At 46.6% G+C, this 5098-nt stretch overlaps 1 pseudogene; it reads right to left on the bottom strand.

Annotated features, from left to right (window-relative positions):
- The window catches only part of LOC102725738 (steroid hormone receptor ERR1-like), a 7787-nt pseudogene extending 3859 nt beyond the window's left edge, over nucleotides 1-3928 (bottom strand).
- Nucleotides 3929-5098: the final 1170 nt, after the last annotated feature.

Here is a 5098-nt window from a genome sequence, read left to right as displayed (position 1 = left end):
TGTAGAGCTTCTCGCAGCCGCTCCACAGCCTCAGCATCCTCAAGGTGCACAGTCTGAACTGGCCAGGGCAGGGCCTTCAGCAGGACGTACTCCTCACGCTCCAGCCTCAGCGCCCGCAGTCGCTTCACCAGCTGCTGCAATGCAACCCCTAGCTCCCCCAAGCTGGCAGCGTGCGCCCCCTCTTCATCCAAGACCAGGTCCTGGGCGAAGGCCAGCTCATCCTGCAGTGGCAGTGAGTGCTGGGCCACACCCAACACCAAGACCTCCATCCACACGCTCTGCAGGACTGACATCTGGTCAGACAGTGACAGTGACGGGAAGCCTGGGATGCTCTTGGCCCAGCTGATGGTGACCACAATCTCTCGGTCAAAGAGGTCACAGGAGGGTAACCACAGCCGGGAGGTGTCCTCCAGGGCCCGCCAGGTCGGGCATGACATATAGCTTCTCAGGCTCAACCACCAGCAGGTGGGACACCAGTGAATTTACAGGGACGGGTTTCCGAGGGCCTCCGGCTACCGCCAGGGGTCCAGCAGGGAAGGAGCCTGGGAAGGGCAGCGGGTCCACCTCAGGCCGCCGCTTGTACTTCTGCCGCCCCCCTCGGACACGGTCCAGACGTACTCCCTCCTTGAGCATGCCCGCCCGCCGGCACTTGGTGAAACGACAGGCCTGGGGGGCCTTGCGTCTCCGCTTGGTGATCTCGCACTCGTTGGAGGCGGGACAGCTGTACTCGATGCTCCCCTGGATGGTCCTTTTTTTTTTAAATTTATTTATTTGACAGAGCACAAGTAGGTAGAGTGGCAGGCAGAGGGGAAGGGAGAAGCAGGCTCTCTGCTGAGCAGGGAGCCTGATGCGGGGCTCGATCCTAGGACCCTGGGATCATGACCTGAGCCGAAGGCAGCCACTTAACCGACTGAGCCACCCAGGCGCCCCTGGATGGTCCTCTTGAAGCGGGCTTTGCAGGCCTCACAGGACGCCACACCATAGTGGTAGCCGAGGCCACATCCCCACAGACCAGGCAGAGGCTTTTGGGTGGGGAGCTGAGCACCAGCTTCCCGCCACCCTGCTGGCCAGGCCCAGCCCCCTCCCCCTCCTCCTCTCCCTGGTGGCCTGGGAGGCAGCGGGTGGAAGCTGGCCCAGGGGCCAGGGCCACGGGGGGCTCGGTCTCGGTCTCCGAGGAACGCTTTGGGCTGTCAGGGCTGGCTGGCTCTGCCTTGATGTCGAGAGGCTCAGTGCCCACCACCTGGCTGGACGTGGCGCTGGTCACCTGGGGCTCCGGCAGGGCGGGCGGGCAGGCATGGGGGCCGAGCGGCCTGGAGCGCTGGGGTGAGCCTGGGGCCGGGAACTGCCCTCCTCCGCCGCCTCCTTGGGGCGCAGCGCCCAGCCAAGCCGCGTCCCCTCACTCGGCGGCGCCGCCGGCGGCTTGTAGGACACAAAAGGTAAAAGGAGTAATTTATTTTTTTATTTTATTTTATTTTTTTAAAGATTTTATTTATTTATTTGACAGAGACAGCGAGAGCAGGAACACAAGCAGGGGGAGCAGGAGAGGGAGAAGCAGACTCCCCGCCGAGCAGGGAGCCCGATGCGGGACTCGATCCCGGGACTCCAGGATCATGACCTGAGCCGAAGGCAGCCGCTTAACCGACTGAGCCACCCAGGCGCCCGAGGAGTAATTTATTCTTACATAATTTTTAATGAGGGACTAGCCAGTTGTACAGTCATTTTCTGTATAATAAACCATGGAGAACTATATTAAAATAATCACATAACAGGGGCGCCTGGGTGGCTCAGTTGGTTAAGCGGCTGCCTTCGGCTCAGGTCATGGTCCCAGGGTCCTGAGATCGAGCCCCGCATCGGGCTCCTGCTTCTCCCTCTCCCTCTGCCTGCCTCTCTGCCTACTTGTTCTCTCTATCTCTCTGTCAAATAAATAAATAAATAAATAAATAAATCAATCAATCAATCGCATAACGAGGCCAAATAGAATTATTCTGTAACAACGCTGAATTATTAGAAAACGTATGGATATAACTATATAAATATACTACTGTTTAAAATACATATTCACATACTATTTTGAAATGTGTTTTCTTCTCGATAGATAGTAAAATGTAAGTAAACTATTGCAACCATCCAGGCAAAATATGATACAGGTCTCAATTAGAACAGCTTTAGCAATAGAAATGGAGGCACCAGAATCCTGACTGGAGAAGGGGAAAAGAGGACAAGTCATGCGTGCTCTCATTTTAGAATGGCTGTGCATTGCTAACATTTAAAGAGTTTCTGATGATTCTTCAATCAGGGAAGGATGCGGGACAGAAAGAAAAGGTGGACTATCCTGTGCTCACATGCTGAGGGACTGACTGCACTTCTTTTGACCACAACGGAAGAGCAATTTCAGCCAGACAAAGCAGTAACTTCGGTCTTCCGGACAAACTGTGCTAGACCGCACACCCTCTCAGCAGCATTCCAGCTCATTACGTGGCCCACGGGTCAGTGTAATCAATAACACTCACTATCTGTCCTTCTGTTTTAACTAGATTTTTCTTATTAACTAGGTGCCAAAATCATGAGTTTCAGTACTGCTGAACGAACGCATTTATCCAGGAGGCATATATTTATCATGGGCCAGCTATCAGTCACTGCTTCAGGTCTGGGGGAGCCAGGAGCTAACAAAATAGGCAAAAAAATCTCTGCCCTTAGATGGTTATGGTTGGGAGGAAACATGTAGTACTAAAAAAGTAAATACATGGAATGCACTGTACTGTGGATGTGACAATGATATGTTCCACGGAGAAAAACAGGATTAGGGAGGAATGTTCAGGAGGACAGGAGGATAAGGTCTTGTGATGACCACGGCAATTTTAAATATGCAAATAAGGGAAGACCTAGCAGGAACAGGGACGTTGCAGCAGATGCTCTAAGCCCTTGGGGATGGGGCTGTGTGGAGCTGGAGTCCGTACGGTTAGGTCTTCGGGGCTGAAAGAGAAGCAAATGCGAACACCCTACAAGGTGAGGGTGCCTGGGGGTTTCAAGAAAGGTGAGGAGGCCCGCGTGGCCTGAGCACAAGGACAGCAGAGGTGCCAGTGAGCTCAGAGCGAGTAATGGAAGTGGACATCTATGTGCATTCAGCATACAGGGAAAACTTGAAAACTTTAATAACTGTCGTCCAAAATATGGGCGCCCAGAGGCAAAATTCCTTGCTCTCTGCTCCACTGATAATTACTAATATCAAAGGCCAAATTAAACAATGTTGATGGGTAGGAGGCCTGAAGACCTCCAAAGTATTAACTTTACTGTAAAGCTGGGTAAATGGGAGGCAGCTTAACCCATCAGCTCAATGAAGAAGAGAAATGTAATTTACATCATTGGAAAAATGTATTTTTACTTCTAAATATTGAGTATTACATAAGGACAGCTATTTGGAAGTCCCTAGCAGGTGGTCTGAAAAAAATCAGGAAAAACAAGTCTATTAATGACAATGTACTCTGAAAAACATTTCAATTAATGAAAGTATATTAAAATTATATTTTAATAAAAAGATTTCCATAGGGCGCCTGGGTGGCTCAGTTGGTTAAGCGACTGCCTTCGGCTCAGGTCATGATCCTGGAGTCCCGGGATCGAGTCCCGCATCGGGCTCCCTGCTCGGCAGGGAGTCTGCTTCTCCCTCTGACCTTCCCCCTTCTCATGTGCTCTCTCTCATTCTCTCTCTCTCAAATAAACAAATAAAATCTTAAAAAAAAAAAAAAAGATTTCCATAAAACATTCCAAAAAACATTTGTATTTGGAAAAAATAGGAAATTTAGTTGGATAAACATCATTTAGGTTTTCATTATTTACAACATCTTTAGATAAATGCAAGACTCTATGTTGATAATATGGACTAAAAGCACTAACGTACTTTCATATGCATATCACTCATAGTGATGATCATGGTGGTCCCGCAGTATGAAAAACCACGGTAACAGAGCCACTCAGAGCATTCTATCCACTGGAACTTCTATCTGTGTGGGTATGCTTCCTATCCTATCTCAACAAATTATTATTCTGATTCCCTATCATTTCTAAATACGATATGTTTAAGAAAAAGTAGATGAGACTAGGGCGCCTGGGTGGCTCAGATGGTTAAAGCGTCTGCCTTCGGCTCAGGTCATGATCCCAGCGTCCTGGGATCGAGTCCCGCATCGGGCTCCCTGCTCCTTGGGAGCCTGCTTCTCCCTCTGCCTCTCTCTCTCTCTCTCTCTCTCTCTGTCTCTCATGAATAAATAAATAAAATCTTAAAAAAAAAAAAAAAGAAAAAGTAGATGAGACTAAATAAAGCAGGATACTTCTTTGCTTCTGATTTAATAAAATTTATGATAGACAAAATGAGAAAGGATATCCCATGTCACCCTGATTTTAAAGAGTACAATTCCTGTACTATTTATAGTGTTAATGCCCTACTTCACAAAATAAGGTATTTCTGCAAAATAACTAACTTCAAGTTTGACAAACATTGGCTCATACAAAAATATTTCCTGTAGAACTGAATATTTTAAAATGTTCGTACATCGGTGGTCTAAGTTTGATAGTAAGAAAGTGAGTGAAAGAAATCAAGAAATGCCTCTCCTAACTAGAGAAAACCTGATTCTGAGTCTAGCAAAAGCTAAATATGAATTCCAAACACATAATCTTTAACCATATGAAATGCAGTTAACACATTTATTCTTTATTGTATTTGTTTCAGAGAATAGTCATGAATTTTTCCAAATGTTTAGAGTTGTCTGAAGGAAGCACACTTTTTAAAAAAAGGTTTATTTTTCAATATATTGTTATTTCAAGTGAGTTAAATGTCAATTTTGGGGGAGAAAATATAGCTATATGAAAAGGCATATAAAATAGTACTCAAAAGCAAGATGAACTATATTAAGTCTAAAATATTATCAATTTTATTCTTTTGAATATATTTCCAAATATGATTTGCTCAAAGATTATTTTCTTGTTGAGACTCAATTTCTATTTAGACGGAGAAAAAGCTCTTATGGGGAATACAATATAGCACAATTGCTTCTAATTGTACCAACTCATATTTTGGTATTTTGCTAGGAAAAATCAATGGCAGCAA

This window comes from Leptonychotes weddellii, chromosome 13, assembly GCF_054177405.1.
Source record: "Leptonychotes weddellii isolate Sample4059 chromosome 13, ASM5417740v2, whole genome shotgun sequence".
Taxonomy (NCBI): Eukaryota; Metazoa; Chordata; class Mammalia; order Carnivora; family Phocidae; genus Leptonychotes; species Leptonychotes weddellii.
This window is presented reverse-complemented; position numbering and strand designations above follow the sequence as displayed.